The sequence below is a fragment of the Sapajus apella genome, unplaced genomic scaffold (genome assembly GCF_009761245.1).
Source record: "Sapajus apella isolate SASKATOON/1434 unplaced genomic scaffold, GSC_monkey_1.0 scaffold35, whole genome shotgun sequence".
Lineage (NCBI taxonomy): Eukaryota > Metazoa > Chordata > Mammalia > Primates > Cebidae > Sapajus > Sapajus apella.
The window spans coordinates 15991417-16014435 of record NW_022436975.1 but is presented as its reverse complement, the minus strand read 5'-3'; the positions used below and the strand labels follow the sequence as shown (position 1 = coordinate 16014435).

General features: G+C 37.6%; 1 long non-coding RNA gene across 1 annotated transcript; it reads right to left on the bottom strand.

Moving 5' to 3' along the window:
- Positions 1 to 774: 774 nt before the first annotated feature.
- On the bottom strand, positions 775 to 20905 carry LOC116563553. The gene is made up of 2 exons (XR_004274452.1): positions 18320 to 20905; positions 775 to 1058 (listed from the first exon to the last, which is right to left on the bottom strand). It is a non-coding gene; the product is annotated as an uncharacterized LOC116563553 (long non-coding RNA).
- Positions 20906 to 23019: the final 2114 nt, after the last annotated feature.

Below are 23019 nucleotides of genomic sequence, written 5' to 3'. Positions count from 1 at the left end.
CCCCTTTCTCTTTTCCTTGCATCTTCCTTTTTTCTTGTCATGCTCCCCTTATTGCAAAAACAAAAATCATTCCACATCACATATCCCGCACCTTCATTAAAATGTGTGCTACCAGATGCCTGGACCAATTTTCAGCAGTGATTTCTCCCCGTGACTTCTCTCATTTATTAGAGTGAAATCAGGGAAGTACTTGGGAAACAAATGGCTGGACTGATGACCTCAGTAGCTCTCCTGGCCCTGTGATTCAAGAGTCATGAGGAAGTTGTGTAATACTCAAAAAAGTAAGAACTTACTCTTTCACAGAGATGTTTATTAAGGAGCAAATTATCTTCATCCCCAAGTAATTTCATTATAGTTCTTAAGAGCATCATTTTTGGGAGAAACAAAGTGAAATTGCAGTTAACTAAGTGCTAGCATCTGTTTGTTTCAAATCTACAAAATATAGTGATTTGTAAAAATTCTCTGCCATGATATGCTGTTTATAAATATCTGTAGCTGTAATCATCATTTGTTAATTAATTCGCTCATTTGTTTTTTCAGTAAACATTTATTTAATACTTATGAATTCACCAAACGATGAACTTAGGTACTGGGTTACAAAGATTAAGTAATTAAGAAAATTTTTTTTGAATTATTTAAAATAGAAAAATATGCTTTATAAATGAAATAGTTTTTGATGTCACCTTAATATTTGTCAGGCCTTAGGCTTAGTGCTTTGATGCTGAGAGTAAGATAGGAACATCAGTTCAACAAGAGAAACAGACCAGTAGGAAATATATCGTAAGAGATTTATTGTGAGGAATTGTCTTGCGTGACTGTGGGCTTTGGCTAGGCAAATCCAAAATTCAAAGGGCACAAAATGGTCAGAAAGGGCAGGCTGGCACTCTTGGGCATGGGTTATGGTCATTGTCCATAGGCGGAATTTATTCTTCTTCAGAGAAGCTTCAGCTTGCTCTTAAGGTCTTGCAACTGATTGAATCAGATCATCTGGATCATCTAAGGCAATCTCTCTTATTAAAGTCAAGTGATGATGGACTTTAATCACAGCTACAAAACACCTTCATAAGAACACCTAGATTAGTGTTTGATTGAATTGCTGGGAACTGTATCCTAGTCAAACTGACATTAAAACATTTCACCCTTGTCAAGTTGGCACCCATCTACATCTCATGAAATCATGCCTAATCGCCATGTAATATCATAATGAAGTCATACTTCTGCCTAACATGACACAACCCTCCTGCTCACAACCTAGAATGCACTAACCCTTTACGCAGATGGGAATGCAAAGTACTTGGGTGATGTTCGCTCTCCTCCTTTGATATCCTGTATATGAAACATTGTGATGTAAAGTTAATTGTTATTAATGCATCTTCTGTTAGATGATAAGGAGATGAGAGAGGGAAGGAAAATATTTGGTTAAAATATATACAAATAGGTTTATAACAATATAAGGAAATAATACAACTATTACAATTCTTGTTTCTGCAGCTGATCAGATGGTTGCAGCTGGTTCATGACACTTTCCATATTCCTTTGCCCTCAACAATTATCTCAGCAGGTTGTGGTTCTTTGCCTGGTGCGGTGACTCAGATCTTCATTCCTGAAGGCTCTAGACTATCAGTAATTCCTGTCTGAATTGGGTTGTTGTAGTTTTATGTAGGCTTTCATGACAGGACGTAGCAGTATGGAGAAATGCCCTAAAGGATCTCCTGTGTTGCAGACATGTCCTTCCTTACCTCCATTCTATAGCAGTAACCAATTTCTCCTTCATAATCAGGATCAATCACCTTAGCTAGTACACTGACTCCCTTCTTTGCTTGCTCACTGAAAGGCATAAAGAGCCTATAGTCATCAGAGACCAGTGTCATTTTCACTTAATAGAATCATTGCCGTATCTCCTGGTGGAAGCATTCCTCCCTTTGGAACAAGACTTCTAGATACCAGAATCTAAAATCGTCGTTACAGGAAGCAAAAATTTTGCAAGTGGACGACTAAGGGTAATAGTGAATGAAGACGCTTCCATTTCCACCATTTGGTTACTGGACACATGAATCCTGGCTATGTGAGAAACAACAAGCAGGGAACTTGATCACCTTTTCTTTCCACATGACATCACATAGGTCCACTACATTTATGATATTATGCTAAGTGGACATGGCAAAGAAGAAGAAGTAATGACTTTAGACTAATTGTTAAGACATTTGCATGTAAAAGACTGAGAAAGAAAAATGACACAAACTTGGGGGGCTCTATGACCCCCATGTGGGGCATGTTCAGTGCCCCACTGAACACTGTGTGCAGCATGTTCAGATATCCCTCTGAAGGTTAAGGATAAGATGTGGTGTCTGGCTCTCACAACCAATAAAGAGGCACAATAGCCAGCAGGCTTTGTTGAATTTTGTAGGCAACATAGTCCTCATTTGAGTGTGTTACTCCAACTCATTTACCAAGTCACCTGAAAGGCTGCTATTTTTTAGTGAAGCCCAGAACCAGAGAAGGCTCTGCAATAGGTCCAACTGTTAGGCTACTTGAACCATATTATACAGCAGAACCAGTGGTGCTTGAAGTGTCAGTAAGACATGCAGATGCTGTTTGAAACTTTTTGCAAGTCCCTATAGGTGACTCGTAGTATAGGGTTTTGGAGCAAAGCCCTGTTATCTTCTGCAGGCAACTACTCTTTTAAAAGGAAAACCATTGCCTGTTACTGGGACTTGTAGAAACTAACATTTAACCATGGATCACCAAGTTACCATGTACCCTGAGCTACCCCTTATGAACTGTGTTGTCTGATCCTCCAAGCTATAGAACTAGGCATGCATAGCCCAAGGTTGTTGGGATTTTCACTGGAAAACTTTGAGAGTGGTATAATTTATCCCCAGTTCATTAAAAAAGCAGAAGTTGTGGAATGACTTGGCCTTCCCTTAATGCAATTACACAGTTGCCTCCTGTTATAATTCAAGGGGAAAAGATATTTAAAATAGTTGGGAAAAAAACGACATATCTATTTGTCCTTTTATTTAATCGTATGCTTTTATTTTTCTACTGACTTTTTCTTCTGTAGAAACAATTTTCTGGACAACAAAATATTTGTTTAATAATTAAGAGTAGATTCATTTCGTTACCAATTTTAGCTAACCTGATCTCTTACTTTGGAAACTTCATGGGTTTTGTTCATACTTTTGGGATAAGAATACCTTTTGTCCTCTTGTCATGTCCATAAATATGATATATAGTGATTTCTCATAATAAACTGTATGTCCTTTACACTAGGAAAAGAGTTGACATAGATAATAAGCTATTTATTAGCAGTTTTTCACTGTAAAATTAGGCTAATTTCATTTATTTGGATTTGTGACTATATGTACTCAGACGTATACAAAAAAAGTTGTAATTTGACTTTATAAAATATTTGGAACTTTTCCACAAGATTTGTTTTAAAATCAGAAATTATACTTCTAAAGATACAAATTTGTAGAGCTCTCTTTTGCTTATGAGACTGGAGAGGGAACTACTATACTTAACAAAATCCTTAATTTTTCCATACGCTAAACAAATAAAGACCACCTGCTTTCAATCTATTTGCTTTCCAGACAGAACCAATAATGCATCTGAGACAAATTATAGTATTTTTCTGTTTAAATAAAAAAATGGTATTTTCAATAAGTAAAATTTAATTATCTTATTTCAATATATTAAGGTTAACAGAAGAAAATTCGTAAGTTGTCAAGTAATTATATAGTCTAAGCATAAATACATAAATTACTATGTAGAATCTATACTAAAAATGCACAATCCATAAAAGATTCCAGGAATTTAAAATTTAAATAAAATAAAAAGCATTATCCTTCATGATAAATTACTAAGAAAAAGTTATAGATACTCTCGTATATAGGACTGCACAACGATGAATTGTTTTAATCTGTTTGAGATATCTGAAGTTCTTGATGTGAATTATATAACTTTTCTCTTTGATCAATAATATATTTCATAGATTTAAAAATTAGCAAATAGTAGAAAAACAGAATACTTAGAAAAAAATAACCTTCCAAGATCTATGGCAATTTCAATATCCAGAAATAAACATTTGATATATTTGTCTCCAGTCTTTTCTTTAAATCATATATATGTGTTATATGAGATTTATGCTTATACATCCACTTAATATAGAATCATATTTTTTGAATAATTAAACTCATGTTCTGTGTATTCTCATTCTTGCATTTGTTTACAATCACAAACATTTTCTCATGGTGTTGAATACTTAGAAAACATCACTGTAATGCCTACAAAGTATTTTTTTTAATGAATACTTCTTTAATTTCTTAGAGCATTCCTCTATAACTAGCATTTATGTCTATTTCTATTTCTGTCCTAAATACATTCTGTTCCGAATTTTATCATAATCATCTCTTGCTTTCTTAAATACTTTTAACACCTTAGTGTACATTTAAAATACTGTAGTTTAGTTTTGCCTGAGTTTTGAACTTAATGTAAGTGATATAATTACTTTGGGCTTGGCTTACTTCATTCACTTTTTCCAATCATTCATATTGTTGCATGTTACTATGGTGTTTTCTTTGTCTTGGATATATTGTATTCCATGGAACAAAAATGCCATGTTGTATTTATGTGCTTTGGGAGCCTTTCCCCACCCCAGTGTGGGGCTATTACAAACAGAATGTTGTCTGTATCCTTGTGTCTCTGAGTGCATATATACATATTTCTCTTGGCTATGCTGGTAGCCATGTTGAAACTACCAGCCCATGGAGTAGATATATTTTCAACTTTAGTCGATAATTAAAAATTATTCAAATTATTCAATGAAGTGGTGACAACAATTGCTGTGTCCATTCATCAGGAGTGGCAGTTTCAGTTGTTCTACATTCTAGCCAATATTTAGTATTGTCAGCCATTACATATGCAGTGTTTATACATCTGTATATCACAAACATGCAAAATCATTATAATTTTAATTTGCATTTTCTGATTGCTAATAAGATTTTATGGCTATTTGGGTTTATTTTTGTAAAGTGTTCCTTAAAATCTCATTTTAAATTTTATTTTAAAGTTCTCTTATTTTCTGGGTATAAGACTTTTTTTTTTTTTTTTTGCCAGTTATAGGTCTTGTAAATTTACATTCCTGGAGAATATTTTATTTGATACATAATTTTAATTTTATTTTATTTTTACTTTTTGTAGAGACGGGGTTTTGCTTTGTTGCCCAGACTGGTCTCAAGCTCCTGGTTTGAAGTGATCCTCTCACTTCAACCTCCCAAAATGCTGAGATTACAGGTATGAGACACTGTGCTCAGCTGAGTTGATATATGATTTGAAGTTGTAGTTATTTTATTTCATCATCTTGAATCTATTTTTATAGCTTATCTTTTGATAAGTCAATTTGATTTTTTGAAAGTAAGGTATTTTTCTCTCTGGTTATATTGCCTAACTGCTTCTTAATCTGATATGTCCAAGTGTACTTTTCTTCTCATTTATCCATCTTTGCATTTGATGGGATCTTTGAATCTGTGGGTTAAGGTCTTTCTAAATTTTGAAAAACTCTTAGCTTCTGTTTCCTCAAACACTGTTTCTGTGGCAGTTTCTCTCCTCTTTTTCTGAAATGCCAATCACCTGGCTCTTAAACCTCTTCCTGTATACTTTGTGTCTCTTACTCTTTCTTCTGTGTTTTTCATCCTGTTGTCTTTCAGAGTTTTATTCTTAATAATTTATTCTGGGTTCTTTATCTCTTAAACTGTTTTTAATATCCCATTCATTAATTCTGGTTTTTCTTTTTCAAATTTCTGCTTATTTTTTCTATCTGCAAAGTCACTTTTCATAGCTTCCAGTTCTCTGTTAAAATGTTTATTCTTGAATATTACACAGATACCCTAATATATGCAAAAGAGTATCATGTTTATTTTGGCTTATTGCCTCATAAGCCTGGTTATTTTTATGATCAAACATTGTATTTGAAAATGGAATGATTTGATAAGTAAGATGATGTTATCTTCCTCCAGAGAGGATTTTCCTTTATTGATTCCAGGTTCAGGGGACACTAGTAATCTCGGATCATATTAATCCAATTATAGGAATTGAAAATTCCTCAGGAAATCTTAAACTCTTAAGATTCTTTAATTCTTACTTCAAAAAAGACTTTACTGGGTTTGACTCCAAGCTCTGTCGTTTAATTTGCTTCATAACTCTGTATTTTAACAGATTGCTTAATCACTCAAAGTCCTGAGAAAAACTAAATATATCTACCTTATAAGATTAGAAAAAATATGGATATCACCTAGTATTTAGTTTAGATTCAATAAATAAAACGTTTTATTTCATAATCTAAAGTAGACACAAACAGAAGTGTGTAATACTATAGAGAAGTTACTGAGTGCCAGACAGTTTTCTAAAGGCCCAGGAAGCTCAGGTGAAGTCCATGGGAGGATTGGTTTACCTCTGGCTCATCCTTCCTTCACAGTGTAGCCTTTTGGGTTCCCGACCCAGTGAATGGTGAATCTGCAAGCCCTTATCTTCAGTTGGGCCAATACTTCAACTCTCAGTCCTCTAGCCCAACAGGACTGTCAAAAAGTACCACTCAGCCTTTCAGCAGCCTGGTCTAATCAGCAAATGACCCCTAAAAACATGGACATACATGCTAAGATTACATCTCTAAATTTCAGTCTCATGCTGGATATTATCCCAGTAGTTCTTCAGTACTTTTAAAAGTTTTCCACCACGAATTCAAGCATTTTTCTTAAAAAAAAAAAAAAGTCCAGCTTTTCTCATGTTTCTTGGCAAAAGAATTGGTTCAAGTAATCTAGTCCCTTATGAACAAAAGAAGAAACGTTCTAACTGATTTTTAAAACCTTGGCTATTTAAAATTTGATCCATCCAATTTAATCCCTGGTGATTTATTTATCTTAAAGACAATCTATATTATCAAATATATTTTTCATATATTTCTTCATATTGCATATTTCTTTCTAAAGAACCCAGAAGAAATTATTAAGAATAAAACTCTGAAAGAAAAAAGGATGAAAAATACAGAAGAAAGAGTAAGAGACACAAAATACACAGCAAGGTGGTGTAAGAGCCAGGTGATTGGCATTTCAGAAAAAGAGGAGAGAAACTGTCACAGAAACAATGTTTGAAGAAATAGAAGCTGAGAGTTTTCCAAAATTTAGAAAGACCTTAACCCACAGATTCAAAGATCCCATCAAATGCAAAGATGGATAAATAAGAAGAAAAGTATACTTGGACATATCATACTAGATCCAAAAGCAGTTAGTATTGGCAGTTTGTATAACAGTTAAACACAAAAATCTCTACGGGGGATTGTCTAGATTCAAATTCCAGCTCCACTGCTTACTAATTGTGTGACATTGGGTATTTCACTTAATAGTATTGTGTTTTCAGTTTTCTGTAAAATGCAGAAAATGATAACAATATTGTCTATACCAGAGGGTTGTTGGTGGGTTTAAGTGAGTAAAATATGTGAAGGCCCCTAGAAAACTGCCTGCCACTCAGTGACTTCTCTGTAGTATTACATGCTTCTACTTTTGTCTACTTTAGATTATGATATAAATTTTTTTTATTCCTTGAATGTAAGCAAAATACTAGGTGATTTCCATATTTTTTCTAATCTTATAAGGTAGACATATTTATTTTCTTGGGGTTTTGAGTGATCAAGCAATCTGTCAAAATACAGAGGTATAACGCAAATTAAGTGACAGAGCTGGGAGTCAAACCCAGTAAAGTCTTTCTGCAAAGTAAGAATACAAAAGTTTCCAAAAATTTAGAAAAAGTCTCATTGCTCTGTAGCCATGGTAATAAGTAGCCACCAGAATGTATTTTAAACCTGTTCAATTATTCAGTGACAACTCACTTCAGTAAACATGCTTTTACAAGCCAACCAATCCACCAATTAGGATCAATCTCTTGCTTCTTTAACTTTGTATTACAGATTTTTGAAAACCTTGGTGTATTAGTTCATTTACACACTGCTGATAAAGACATACCCACGACTGGGAAGAAAGAAAACGTTAATTGGACTTACGGTTCCACATGACTGGGGAGGCCTCAGAATCATGGTTGGGGGCAAAAGACTGCTTACATGGTGGCAGCAAGAGAAAAATGAGGAAGAAGCAAAAGCAGAAACCCCTGATAAACCCATCAGATATCATGAAACTTATTAACAATCATGACAATAATGGGAAAGACTGGCCCCATGATTCAATTACCTCCCCTGGGTCCCTCCCACAACATGTGGGAATTCTGGGAGTTACAATTCAAGTTGAGATTTGGATGGGGACACAGCCAAACCATATCACATGGTTGTTTGTTGAGTATTTGATTCATCCAAATTGATCCCTGGTGATTTATTTATCTTAAAGGCAATCTATATATCATATATAGGAATCACATATTTCTTCATTGTATATTAGATTGACAGTTTTGTATAATGGTTAAACAAAAAATTCTGTAATTTAGTAGAATAAATGCATCTCTACTAAACACACCACTGAGCGCTAATCAGTCAACAACAGTCTTACTTGAGTAACCACACTTCTACTTTGTCTATCCACTTACACCTATGAAAGTCCACGTGCCCCAAAATTCCATGGTCCTCTTAAACCCAAATAAGATCAGCACTTATCTCTGCTCAGACTGACCGGACCTGATAATTACTGTTCTCTCTTAATATAGTAATCCATAAATTCAGCTTTATCTTTTTATTTCAAATATTGTATGGTGATCTCATCTTTAACAATTCTGAAGTTACCATGGACATAATTTTGAATACCTTTGCCTGGGAACATCTCAGTGGATCCTCAGATCACAAGTATATTCATTGGACCCCTTCTGACAAAATCTCTTCAGATCTGCTGGTTCGAAGTCAAACAATGATCTGAGCTCTCTGACTCGTTTTATTAAGCTCTCATTGCTAAATTAATTTTGTTATCATAGGGTTTAAGCCAAGTAGATCTCGGTATAAGGTAAGGAATTAGGCCTATTATTATTATTATTATTATTATTATTATTATGCTTTAGTTCTGGGATAAATGTGCAGAATGGGCAGGTTTGTTACATAGATATACATGTGCCATGGTGGTTTGCTGCACCTGTCAACCCATCATCTACATTAAGTATTTCTCCTAATGCTTTTCCTCCCCCAATCTCCTACCCTCAACAGGTCCCAGTGTAGGATGCTCCCCTAATGCTATTTCTCCCCCAACCCCATACCTCCCAACAGGTCCCAGTTTGGGATGTTCGCCTCCCTGTGTCCATGTGTTCTCATTGTCCAGCTCCCACTTATGAGTGAGAACATGCAGTGTTTGCTTTTCTGTTCCTGTGTTAGTTTGTTGAGAATGATGATTTCCAGCTTCATCCATGTCCATGCAAAGGAAATGAGCCCATTATTTTTTATGGCTGCATAGTACTCCATGGTGTATATGTGCTACATTTTCTTTATGTTGTCTATTATTGATGGGCATTTGGGTTGATTGCAAGTCTTTGCTATTGTGAACAGTGCTGCAATAAACATACGTATGCACGTGTCTTTATAGCAGAATAATTTATGATCTTTTGGGTACATACCCAGTAATGGGATTGCTGGGTCAAATGCTATTTCTGGTTCTAGATCCTTGAGGAATCACCACACTGTCTTTCACAATGGTTGAACTAATTTACACTCCCATCAACAGTGTAAAAGCGTTCCTATTTCTCCACACCCTCTCCAGCATGTTGTTTCCTGACTTTTTAATGATCATCATTCTAACTGGCATGAGATGATACCTCAATAAATGTTGGGAAAACTGGCTAGCCGCATGCAGAAAACTGAAACTGGACCTCTTCCTTACATGTTATACAAAAATTAACTCAATATGGCTTAAAGACTTAAAAGGAAGACCTAAAACCATAAAAACCCTAGGAGAAAACCTAGGCAATACCATTCAGGCCATAGGCATGGACAAAGACTTCATGACTAAAACACCAAAAGCAATGGGAACAAAAGCCAAAATTGACAAATGGGATTTAGTTAAACTAAAGAGCTTCTGCACAGAAAAAGAAACTATCATCAGAGTGAACCTACAGAATGGTAGAAAATTTTTGCAATCCATCCATCTGAAAAAGGGCTAATATCCAGAATCTACAAAGAACTTAAACAAATTTACAAGAAAAAAATAAATAACCCCATTAATACATGTGTATTGTATGGATATGAACAGGATGGATATGAAGAGACACTTAGCAAAAGAAGACATTTGTGCGACCAAGAAACATATTTTAAAAATCTCATCATCACTGGTCATTAGAGAAATGCAAATCAAGACCTATTTTTTAAAATTAAGTCATTTAAACTTTTTGATTTGGAAGTGTACCATTTGATAATTAAATTTATCTCTTTGTATAAGTTTAACAGACCTTTTGCTTTGGAGGTATACCATTTTACAAATATATTTTCCACTAAATATATGTGGCTTGCTTTGCTTTTGTCTATATATGCAAAGTCTTGTTTCATTCTCAATTGCCTTTATTTTTTCTGTTGAATATATGTATATGGTAAGACTTAGGCATAGGTCTGATAAGTAGTCAATCCAATCCAAGTAGGTCCTGAGGTCCTGGAGTTACAGATCCATTAAAACAGATCCAAGCAAAAACAAAAACAAAAACAAAAATTGTGCAAAAGAAAGTGACCATATGGCCCAATTGTAGGACACAGTGAGTTACAGAGTTTCCTTGGCTGGGAATGAAGCAGAAAAAATGAGTGCTATCACCATCCAACCCAGCACTGCAGCAACACCTTTATAATGCAAGGTAAACAGAAGGGAGTCATAGCCTTAAGGACTGGGTCATCCTGGCTATGAAAGAGGCTTGGTCTAATGAAGGGGACTTAACAGGAAGGACGACCTCCCAGAGTCTGATCAAAGAAGTGCAAGGACTTCTCTGAGACTTAGGAATAGGGTGAGCCGTCTATGCTTGGGTTTTTGCAGTATCTGATTAAGCAATTTGTACTGTTGAGATAAAAAGCAAATTGCTACAAAAATGGTGTGGCCCTTTACTGTCTTTGTTGAGTCCTATAGTGGAATAAGACGTATATCCCATAGGAGGTGGGAGAAGCCATCACAGATTTAAGAGGAACCAGGAAAGCCAAGGACAGAGTACACTTGGTAACCAGACAAGAACTAACAAAGGGGAAAAAGAAAACCCCACAGATGGGAGAAAAGAGGGAAAGTGACTGATAAGAGTCACATGTAAATTAACCTGGTGTGATTTATTGGGAGTAGGAGCACCCCAAGAAAAAACTGTACAACCAAATGCTGTATTAGTAGCCTTATGGAGGGAACTATAGCCTGATCAGCAGTTTCATCCCGTTCTTCTGCCCTTCTGGCAGAAGAGAAAAACAACTCAACCCTCCCCCATCTAACGTCTTAGCCTAGTAAGGGAGGATCCCACCTCAGACCTGAGATTAGGAGTGAGGCCAAAGTCGATTCTGTGTTCAAGCCATAGGGGGTGACCAGAGGCCCCATACTGAACTCACCATTTACTAGTTCCTCCAGAATAAGGAGAAGACTGTTGCCTTAGTAGATACTGGGGCAGAATGTACTTTAATCCATGGAAATCCAAAGACACCCTGGTCAATTGACTGCCATTGATGGCTATGCATGTAAACAATCTGAGTAAAAAGGATTTTAATACATCTAGGAATTGGAAAAACTCCCTCTGTCCTGTGTAGGGAGAATTCAGATTGAAGGTGCCTACAGTAAAGGCTATCTTCAGGAGGAGTGGCAAAATGAGACCCCATATAACTCCCTGACCCTAAGCAGGTCGTAAATGCTAAACAAACAAATTGCCTTGTGGGCAGGGGTATATTAAAATAAATGCAGCTATTGAGGAACTGGCAAAGGTGTATATTATCTGACTAGCTCAAAGTCAGTTTAACAGTCCCATCTGGCCTGAATACAAAGCAGACAGTATGTAGCAGACGACTGTGGATTACTGGGAGTTGAACAAGGTAACCCTAGCCATATATGCTTCAGTTCCTAATATTACTCAGGTAGTCAGCTATATAGTATCCCTGCTGGGGACATATCACATTGTCTTATATTTTGCTAATGCCTTTTTCAGCATTTCTCTCTCCAAACGATCACAAGACCAATTTGCTTTTCTGGCAAGGTTACCAGTGGGTTTTTCAACTGTTGCCCCAGGGCTATCTTTACAGTCCTACGCTTTGTCCCAGAATGGTGGTGGAGACTTGTCTGTTCTCATTCCCATCTTTTATCTCTTTTTTTAATTTTAAAATTTTATTTCAATAGTTTTTGGGGAACAGGTGGTTGTTATTACATAGATAAGTTCTTTAGTGGTGATTTCTGAGATTTTGGTGCACCCATCACTCGAGCAAGGTACACTGTATCCAATTTGTAGTCTTCTATCCCTAACCCCCCTCCCACACTTCCCTGAGTCCCCAGAGTCCATCATATTATTCTTATGCCTTTGCATCCTTATAGCTTAGCTCCCACTTATAAGTGAGAACATATGACAGTTGGTTTTCCATTCCTGAGTGACTTCACTTAGAATAATGGCCTCTGTTCCATTTTATAGCTGAGTAGTATTCCATGGCATATGTATACCACATTTTCTTTATCCACTGGTTGGTTGATGGGCATTTAGGGTGGTTTCATATTTTTGTAATCGCAAACTGTGCTGCTATAAAAAATGCATGTGCATGTGTCTTTTTGATATACTAACACTTCTTTTGGATAGCAGTGGGATTGCTGGATTGAATGTGTATTCTGCAGTTGTTGGGTAAAATGTTCTATAAATATCTGTTAAGTCTATTTTTTTTAGGGTATAGTGTAAACCCATTGTTTCTTTGTTGACTTTCTGATGGTGCTGTCAGTGGAGTATTGGAGTCTGACATTGTTATTGCATTGCTGTCTATCTCATTTCTTAGGTCTGGCAGTAATAGTTTTATAAATTTGGGAACTTCAGTGTTAGGTGCATATATATTTAGGATTGTAACATCGTCCTGTTGGACTAATCTTTTTTATTATTATACACTATCTTTTTTTTTTTTTCTGTTGTTGCTTTAATGTCATTTTTGTCTGACATAAGAATAGCTGCTTCTGCTCACTTTTTGATTTCCATTTACATGAAATAACTTTTTCCACCCCTTTACTATAAGTTTATTTGGATTATGTATTAGGTGAGTCTCTTGAAGATAGCAGATACTTGGTTGGTAGATATTTGTACATTCTGCCAGTCTGTATCTTTCAAGTGGAGGGTTTAGGCCACTAATATTCAATGTTAGTATTGAGATGTAAGGTACTGTTCTATTTATCATGTTAATTGTTCCCTAAATACCTTGCTTTTTTCATTGTGTTATAGGCCCTGTGAGATTTATGATTTAAGGAGGTTCTATTTTGGTGTAGTTTAAGGTTTTGTTTCAAGATTTAGAACCCCAGTTAGGATTTCTTATAGTTTGGTAATGACAAATTCTCTCAGCATTTGTTTGTCTGAAAAAGACTTTATCTCTCCTTCATTTATGAGTCTTAGTTTTCCTGAATATGAAATTCTTAGCTGACAATTATTTTGTTTAAGGTGGCTAAAGATACAACCCAAATCCCTTCTGGCTTGTAAGTTTTCTCCTGAGAAATCTGCTGTTAATCTGATAGGTTTTCTTTTATTGGTTACTTGATCTTTTTTTCTTATAGCTCTTAAGATTCTTTTCTTTGTCCTGACTTTAGATAACCTGAAGACTATGTGCCTTGGTAATAATCTTTTTGCAATGAATTTTTTTGGAGTTCTTTAAGCTTCTTGTATTTGGATGTCTAGATCTCTAGCAAGGCCAGGGAAGTTTTTCTTGATTATTCTCTCAAATAAGTTTTCCAAATTTTAGATTTCTCTTCTTCCTAAGGAACACCAATTATTCTTATTTGTGGCCATTTTGGCTATATTTCTTGGAGACTTTATTCATTTTTTTAAATTCATTTTTTTCTTTGTCTTTGTCTGATTGGGTTAATTAAAAAGCCTTTTCTTTGAGCTTTGAAGTTCTTTTTTTTACTTAGTCTAGTCTATTGTTGAAACTTTCCAGTGCATTTTGTAATTCTCTAAGTGTGTCTTTTATTTCCAGAAGCTGTGATGCTTTTTCTTTATGATATCTATTTCTTTGGAAAATTTTTCATCTGTATCATGTATTTTCAAAAAATTTCTTTAAGCTGGTTTTCACCTTTCTCTGTTACCTCCTTAAGTAGCTTAAAAATCAACTTTCTGAATTCTTTATCTGGCAATTCAGAGATTTCTTCTTGGTTTGGATCCATTGCTGGGGAGCTAGTGTGACCTTTTGGAGTTATCACAGAACCCTGTTTTGTCATATTACCAGAATTACTTTTCTGGTTTTTACTCATTTGGATAAACGATTTCTTCCATTTGTTCTTGAATTTAGTTTTGATTGAACTGTGTTAAGAATTTTTTCCCTCCTTTTAGGGATTGGACTTTAATGTATATTACAGTCTAATTTGATTCTTGGTGCTTGTAGGAGTGAAGACTCTCTATGAGTCCCTTAGTTATAGTATTTGTGCACTGGCTTTCCTCAGTGCTGCTTATAGCAGTTATGTTCTTGTGTGTGGGTGAGTTCACTGTCTCCTATGGAGTTGGAATGGCAGGGATCTCTTGATGCTTATCTCATCTCATTCTCTCTTAGTGTACACTTTATTTCTTTATTTAGTTGTCCTCCAGTATTTTGTTTACCATATAGATGATTCAGGCTTCAGGTCGATAGAGGAGGTATCCCTGCGTAGGCACCAGCTGTAGCTAAGTGGGTAGATGTAATACCCAACAGTGGGTCCAGGTCCCAGCCTTGATGTGGCTCAATTATATGTGCTGGGTTTTATCAGGGTAAAGAGTGGGACCTACCTCAGCTCCCCTGCCAGCTCACCTGATAGTCTTACTCCTATCCCAGTGTTTTGGCGATTCAGATCAGACAGACACCTCTTTTCATCTATGGAAATGTTGAGTTTCAAGTAGGGAGGAATTGTGACTCTGCCTCTTGTGCAGGCCTGAATCTGGTAAGTGTGCCTCCTGTGAGGCTTTGCTTCCCCTGAAGCCTGTCTATAGGTGCATCTATGCTGTATTTCTGTGGGGGGAGCCCCAGCTGTGTCTGCAGTAGAGTGCCATGGGGGAACAAGGACCTCTTCTCCAAGGCCCTTCACATTCACAGAGGCTGCATGCCTGTTGGGGTAGAAGTACAGACATTTCCTCTGTGCCTAGCACTGCAATTATGCCTCTGCTGTGAGAAACTTCCCACCAGAAGAAAGATCTGGGACTCAAGGCCTGGTGGGATAATCCCTTGATGTGGTACTCTCCCCTTTCCACAAGGAATAGGGCTTCCTGAGAGCCGGACCACAGTGATTGTTTTGCTTTTTTGGGTCTAGTCACCCAATGGGGCTACCAGGTTCTAGGGAATGTCTGCAAACCATCCAGTGATGTGACCAGTCTTCAGGTCTCTGAGCTGTGGATTACAGCATTTGCTCTGATGGAGGTGGCAGGGGAGTGATGTAGACTTTGTGAAGTTCCTTGGTTGTAGATAGGCCTAATGTGCTGGCTTTCTCGAATGCTGGTTTTACCAGTAGTGAAGTTGTCAGGACCTTTGGTTAGCCAAAGTGTTGTAGGCAGTGGAGTTAGCTGTTGTCTTCTCCTTCCTGGGAGTAGGATTATTCTGCCAGGAGTTGCTGTAATGGCCTGAGTTGGTTGGCCTTCAGCCAGGTGGTGGTGCTTGTAAGAGAGCATCAGCTCTGGTAGCAGCAGTGGGATTTGAGCTTGCCCTAAGTTGGCCAGGTAAAGTAGTCTGTTTTTTCAGGCAATGGGTGGAGCCATAAAGCTCCCAAGGGTTTATGTCTTCTGTATTAAGTTATCAAGGTGGGTAAAGAAATACCAAGTGGGGGCTGGGTGAGGTGGGTCTGAGTTTGGACTCTCCTTGGATGGTGCTGGCTGTGGCCATTGCAGGGGATTAGAAGGTGGATCTCAATCCAAAGGGGCTACATTCCAGAGGGGAGTATGACTGCCCCTGCTGTGCAGTACAGTTCACAAGAGGAGTTGGGGATAGCCAATAGTGAAAGTCCTCGCCCAGCTTTCAGGCCATTGGTGAGGCCAGTCTCACTCCCACAGTGCCCCACTATCAGCACCAAGTTTAGCTCCAGGCAGCCTGTGCGTAGAACTCAGACCTGCCCCATGCCATAAGCTTCCCCACTGAGAAAGCAAACATGGCTTTCAGGCCTTGCCCCTCCATACCTGCCTGCCAATCCACGTGCCCAGTTCCTGTGCTTGTTATCTGCAACACCCTTCTTGCTTCCCTGTGTCTCTTTCCTGAGTTTGGTGCCTTCCCCACGGGCACCTGTGAGATAGTTAGGAATAGCTTCCCCGGGCTTACACTGGAGACTGGGAATGCCTATAAGGCTCTTCACACTGCTGCGTCTACTTTTATATGTCATGCCACTCCCTAAATCCATTGCAGCTCTAGGTAGGGTTAAAGCCTTCTCCCATGTCTGGATTTTCAGATTCCCAGTGGGGATGTGTTTGAAGGCAGGCTCTCCCCTTCTTGCATTCTGGGAACTCACAGTTTTTCACCTGTCTCACAGTTTGCTGTGGCATATCACTTCTTTCAAAGAATCTGTGGATGTTTTCAATTTTTCTGGTAAGTTCCTGCAGTGATTCCTGTATCAAAAGTTCACAGTGTGAATCACCAGACACTTTTCTGTCCTTCCAAGTAGGAGAGACACACTAGCACTGGCTCCTATCTGCCATCTCAAAAGGAAAACAACAAAAAACAAAACAAAACAAAAAAACTGTCTTTTCTTTCTTGGTTTTATTGTGTTGGTAGCATTATGTCAATGTCTGAAGATTTTAATGTAATACAGGCAGTCTTGTTGCATTGTGTGCTCATTTGTAGGAATAGGGATGGGCAATTGACCCATAGAAGATCCAGGGCACAGGGCTCATAGTGAAGTTTTTAGGGGTTAGGTGTTCAAGTAAGACTTATTTGCTACCTGGTATAGTAATTGAAAACGTCCGACAATTTCCAACTTTGAAATGGTAAAAGGAATCCAAATATTTATGGGTCTTTCGGTCTATTGGAGAGCATTCATTCCACACCTTTCCCAGTGTTTGAGAACACTCTATGTGTTTGTTAGAGAAAGGGCAGTGCCTTGGGTCTGAGAAGCACCTCAACAGGATGCTTTAAACAGGCTTCCTGTGCTGGTACAGCAGGCACAGGCCTTAGATGCCCTTTAGAGGGTATAGCTAGGACTTTCAGTGTTACTGCTATTCCTGAAACTGTGAGTTGGGACTTGCAGCAGTCACACTATGGTAAAGCAGTCTCTTTAGGACTTTGGTCACAATTATGGAAAGGAGCCGAAACCAGATACTCTCCCACTGAACAAGGCCTAGCAGCAGGTGGGATGCAATACAATGCTTTACAGCAGGTGGGATGTGAACAAAAACTCTTTTGATGACTATGAGAATGGGTCTGTCAGTCAGGAGATGAATAGAAAGATTGTTTAAATGACCCACCTCCACTGTAGCCCAAATACGTGCCTTGAATAAATGGCATGCCTATTTGCAACAATGAAGTGTTCTGTCAACCAGTTCTGTAAGCCCAGAACTGCATGCTGTATTGGGCCTTGTTACATATGAACAGCCAAAGGACATCCTGTTACCTCCTTTTACCTCAATGACTGACACAGTATGAGAAGGAGTGCCACCCATCCAGGGTGATGTTTGGTATACAGGTGACTCTAGCAGGGAAACCTCTGTATTTGGACTGCTGTTGCTATACAACTACAAATGGGTACAATTTGGTATGAAACAGATGAACATCAGAATATTCAGTGGGCTGAGTTGAGAGCTGCCTGGTTAATAATCACACAGGAGCCCCGGCCCTTGATTCTTTGCACTAATAGCTGGGCTGTATTCAAAGGCCTTACTATGTGGCTAGCTCAATGGGAACAAAAAAAGTGCATGATTTTGCACAAACCGTATGGGGCATGAACATGCGGCAAGACATATGGGAGAAACTGCAACACCCTGCGGCTGATTTAACTGCATTCATGTGGTTGCACGCTAAAAAGACTCGGTTCCAGGAAATATAGAAGCTGACACTCTTAACAAAAATTAGAAGCATCATGCTGGCTCAGGTTGCTGAACTTGTGACCTGGGTACAAAACAAAAGTGGCCATAGAAATGCAAGGGTAGGCTAGGAGATAGCCATGGGGGCAGGATTGAGCTAGAAGATAGTACCTCCCAGCAGGTGCTGCAAACGGTTTACCTTGTTCTCTATTGTGACCATGGTATAGCCCAAATCAAGCAGGACACATTTACAGGGCTGTTCTCCCTGTAGCCAATTGGCAATTAGATTATATAGGACCTCTCCCTGTAAGGAAGGAAACATGTGTTAACTCATGTGGACACTGCTACTAGACTGCCGTAAGATTTTCCTGCTAAGCAAACTATCAAGTCAGTACTATTAAAGGGTTAGAGGCTCTAGTACTATGTATGGATATCCCCAGTGCGTTGACAGTGACTGAGGGACCCACTTTGCTGGACATAATGTCTATGCCACACAATATAGCAAGACACTTTCATTTCCCATATAACCCTCAAGCAGCATGGTTAATTGAAAGGAAAAATGTTCTGTTGAAAGCACAGATTCAGTTTACTGGGGAAGTAAACTGAATGGATGTCGGTTGTCCGAGTGGATGACTTTTATCTACAGTCCTTATTTCGTTAAGTCAGCCAAAGAGATGTCTGCCTCATATGATTGGTTGGGACAACCTTTCTCCAAGCCTACCATGGTTTACATATGGATAACTAAGACAACTTCTTTGCTCCCGGACCTGTTTGACAACCTGTGTGTTTTATGCATGAAGGCAGCAACAAACATGCTACCAGGGAAGGGGATGCCCTACTAGGGCTTAACGTGGTAACTACCCCACACTGGTTAAGTTATTCCTGCCAGAGAGTGGGAAACATCCTGAGCAGTTAGACTCATCTCCATTGAGCCTATTGAATACTGGACCCATGATCACCTGCTATAAGCGGTCAAGAGGAGCATGTCTAGACAGTGGAATGTTGGTGGGCTCTCTAGTATATTATACTTTCAGCCAAATTACTTTGACAACCACTGCTGACAACTCCTGGGCAACATATATGGTATATGGCCCCTTTATAAAAGCCAAGAGCTGTCCCTTTAGTAACTGCTCTACACGAAATCAACCAGAATATGTTCAGAGATGGAGAAGATCTTACTTTGCAAGTACACTAAATTTCCTTCTTATCTCTTTTCATCCATAGTTGTTATATTAGGCCATTCCTGTAACCAGATGTTGCTTATGAAGCAACTTTTTCTTTATATTCCTGATGAATCAGATAATATCACTAAATTAATGACTGATATAAAAACACAAATAACCAATCTCTCAGACCAAATCCCCACTTCGAATGATTGGCTTTGCGTCTGGTTTGGGTCCTGGGGCACCTCGTAACAGAAGCTGCCTCTTGGTTTAACTATTATACTCATGTGTTGTTAATGTTCTGTTTTTGCCTTCATTGTTGTGCTATCTGCCTCCAATGGAGTCAAAGCACTGTTGCTAAAGCTATACAATATCAAATGTCTTCCCTTTAGGCCCAGAAACTATCATAGAAGAGGTGGACACTGGAGATTGTAAAGGCTGATTTTGAGGGAGTGTAGACAAAGAGCCTGCTGCATGGCAAGGGTGATGCTTTCTTGAAGCAAAACTGCCATGAAGGACCCATGCTTGACTCGTGCATATCCCAAGGTGTTGTACAGCAAGGTCTTAAGATGTCAGTAGCACAGATAACCCTTCATAAAGATGCTTATCTAACCTCATCAGTAGTCACAAATTTTGGCAAGAAATCTGAGATGTGACCAGTTGTACATATTTTACTCTAAAAGCTTGCTACCTGGTTATTTGTGTTTTCTGGAGGGCGAATGCAGAGATCCACTGTGTTGTGGAACCTAGAGATATAACTTCAGTTCATAAGTCCCTATCAAATGTTTTCTTTCTAAGAGGCTATATTTGTCAGCCTCCTTCTTCAGCCTCTTAGCTACACTGGCCTTTGGGGGTAGGTTTGTATAGACCTGTTCACTTTGGAACAACAAATACAGGCATCAACTAAATTAGTGAAAGTACCTTCAGACCCTATACTAAGCCTACGAATCTAAAGTAACCACAGTTGGGAAACCACCTAACATTTTTCTACTAGTTGATTAATGAATCATGAATTATTGTTACCGTCTTCTTGTATGTCCACTGGTATAACACTGTTAATCCAGACTCCATAACCTTTATTGAGTGAAAGGGAGGCCATCATTATGCTTCCTTAATTCAAGAAGTATCCATACCCAGGGCAGAATTTTTGGATACACCAATACCAAATGCTGACTTAATGTGGTTTGTTGATTGGTCATTTTTAATATAAAAAAGGACAATATCAGGCTTGATTTTTAAACAGTCTAGTTTTCTTTTAAAATCTCTTTCCTTACCAGAAGCCAGCTTGTTCAAATGGCTGATCTGCACAGCCCTCTCTATGGCATATGAAATTACTAAAATAGAAGAGTAAATATAAAACTACTAGCTGGTCTATTTTAAAATAATCCCTTTATTTAAAATGCTGAGGAAAAATACTAGTTTTAAAAAATTTCTTAGGTATATTTCAATAATAAACAATGAATACATTAGTGAATAGATGCCATGACAATACCCTAAAATGATCGCTGTCAAAGAGTAGATACCCATTATCAGAAATGTTCTAAAATTAGATTATGGTAATAGTTGTACACCTCAATTAATTTTCTTAAAGTTATTGAATTGTGTACTTAAAATAGGTGAATTTCATATAAATTAAACCTTAAGCTGTTTAAAAAAAGTAGAGATAGAAAAAAAGGTACTATAAAAACTAGTGTACTATATTCTAGATCTTATAAACTACTTTAAACATACTATTAAAATAAATGATAAATGCGTAATATAGAAATTCTCTTAAAATGCTATAGAAATAACAACCATCATTCTAAACAAGCTGTTATGTGTGCCAACCCTGTACAAAGCATCATGTAAATCAACAACAAAAATAAAAACAAGTCCCTTAAGAAGTTCAAGGCTCATATTATAAATTCACAGAATATAGCCTGCCAAAGATAAGCTCTAGAAGTGATTAGATTTTAATCATCACCTGATAGCATCAAATGAAATTTCAAATATATGCTTGAAAAAAATCTTCCATGAAACAAAACATCACATAGGGACAAACTTGCCACAACATTAAGCCCCGATTGGGGCACTTTTGAAGGATAGCACAGAACATAGCCAGTTCTTGCTACATCTGTAGCTAAGTTAATCCGGAAAAGCTGTGGAGGTAGAGCATGGACTAGCTTCATGCCTGAAAGACCTTTTGGTTACCTCCAAATAGATTTCATGGGGTTTCCTTCCTCCATGGATTATGCATATGGAAATTGAAACGGTAGATTTGTTCTTCTGGATGCATTTAAAAATTTTCTTCTGTTGAAAAACCACAACACTCACAATGACTAAAGTGCTATCCTGTTTCATAATTAAGACTTTCCGACTTACTGATCCCGTTACATGGGCCCATCTAACTGAAACAGTTATCCATGCATTTAAGTTATGCCAGGCTTTGCCCCTTACTCAGAAATCTACCTGTTTTCATGACTCCAAATCTTCTGAAAAATGATAAGAAATTTAACATATCTGGAAAGTTACAGCCATTAGTGATCCTCAGCAAATGTTGTCCAGAGCTCTCCAGAGGTAGATGATCTGAGAGGTTGATAGGTGACATACGAACCTTGGAGCAAGCTGATGGTTATTATGAAGTAGAAAGCTTCTCCTCGTGGCCACTGGAGTGAGAGTCTTCTATGCCGTGCTCATCTTTGCACACTCTTGTTTGTTATGGTTTTGGCTATACATCTCTACTAAAGTTATTGCACTTCTGATTTAGTCTACCATGTTCTTCTTACTGATAACAATGACTTGCTTAAGTCCAGCTTTAAGTAAAATGCCTTCGAATTAAGAAGGCTATTAGTTAGGCCAGGTGGTAAACATTTTCTTTAAAGGGAAGACAGTAAATGATTTTGATTTTGTGAGCCACATACAGTCTCTGTCATTTCTTCTTCTTGTTCCTTTCTTCTCTTCCTCTTCTTCTTTGTCTTTCTCCTCTTCCTTCTCCTCCTCCTTTTTCTTGCAAACTTTTAAAAGTAACCATTCTTAGCTGTGGTCTGGGTTTGCTTTGCAGACCACAGTTTGTTAATCCCAGATTCAATGCACTCCAAAGATATGACTACACAACATCCTCAATGGACTATATACATCTCTCTCTACAAAAAGTCTAAAGGGGTAGGATTTTTTCTTTTTTTGAAAATACTCCTATGGTGATTGCTATATTCATACCAGTTAAACAATTCAAAGAGGTCATCAAAAATGTATTCCCTCATATGAGCCGACATAGCCAATAATAGTACAGCCCAGGTCTGCAGATCAGTTTAAATTTAACACATCAGTTTAAATTTATTAACAAGTATGTATGGATACTAAAATATTCATAGATTTTCTTTTGGCTAACCAGGGAGGAATCCACACTATTGTTACCTGAATTAACGTTATCTATGAGAAAACAATCTACAGCTGAGATAAAGAAAAACAATATGGCTGTTTCACATATGCGCAGGGAATTGTTAGGATAGATTCTCTCTTCACTTCTTTTTCAAATATAAATCTTCTGCTTCTACTTATTTATCTTGCTGTTGTTTATTGTCTATTGCACAGGATCTTAGAGGCTTCTGAACAGTCACTCTCCTGATAGATGATTCTACAAATGATTAAAGGAAAAGCAGGATAAAATTCATGCTGATCACCTCTCAAACTAAAAAATCAGATGTCCATAATGATCAAAGCTTTATCTGCAAGAAGAATGAATACCTGTTGTGAAGAT